We start from the raw sequence: 1,242 nt of genomic DNA on the forward strand, positions 1-1,242 counted from the left end.
ATATATATATATATATATATATATATATACATACATACATACATACTTACATACAGATATATATTTTATTTTTAATCTTCTATACAAATGAAGATATTTCCTCCATCGGGCTGCTTTTCTTTCTACAAAACGATAATTTACATTGCAGAACTGTTATTTTAAAGAGTTGTATTTATCACCCAACGAGATAAATCTGCACTGCGGATGCTCCTAAACCAGTTGTTGAGTGTCCCACCCATGAGAGATCGATGCTAGATGTATCGAAACAATAGTGGTGATTAGTAATAAATTCTCGTATATTCCATCTTGTATTTGCCATAGATGTGTAGATATATATGTGTGTATGTGTGTGTGTGTGTGTGTGTGTGTGTGTGTAATTAAGGTAGTTTATTGGTGTTAAAACACTACGTCGCTTTGAAATAAGTTGTTTTTCTCTCCTAATGAAAACATTATCAGATACCAAGTACTTGGTGTAACAAAAGCACCAAATGCTGCACGAGTATGGCCGCCATCCAATGACTGAAACAAGCAAGATAGTTAACAAATGAAGAACGTATAAGAGGAATATAAGAAGAAGAAGAAGAAGAAGAAGAAGAAGAAGAAGAAGAAGAAGAAGAAGAAGAAGAAGAAGAAGAAGAACAACAACAACAACAACAACAACAACAACAACAACAACAACAACTTTATAGTTTTATGTCTTTCAGGTGAAGGGATGTCCTAGAAATATAAATAAGAATTGAGACAAGGCAGTGAAATATCGATGTGATTTAGAAGTATATCGCACGATATTAATAAATTAGACTTTTATAAAGTACGGAATATTGCAATTTCCATAGTGACAATATAGGAATATTATAAAGAGTGGGATGGATGATGTATGTGTGCATGTGTGTGTGTATGTATATTTGCATCCTTATGTATGAATATATAAAAGCATGTATAACATATGCATATATATATTGTGTGTGTGTGTGTGTATGCATCTATATACACAAATACTCGCTCATATGTATGTATGTATGTATGCTTGTATGTATGTATGTATGTACGTAGCATGTATGTTTGTGTGTATGAATGTATGTATGTGTGCATGGATGAATACATGTAATCACGGTTGAATTAGTATGGATGTTTGTTGTTATATGCACCTGAGCATGACTGGACAGGTGCATATAAACATATGTGCCTCATTCTAAAAGTGCATATTTTCTAGTGTGTATATATATATATATATATATATAT

This window comes from Octopus bimaculoides, chromosome 17 (genome assembly GCF_001194135.2).
Source record: "Octopus bimaculoides isolate UCB-OBI-ISO-001 chromosome 17, ASM119413v2, whole genome shotgun sequence".
Lineage (NCBI taxonomy): Eukaryota > Metazoa > Mollusca > Cephalopoda > Octopoda > Octopodidae > Octopus > Octopus bimaculoides.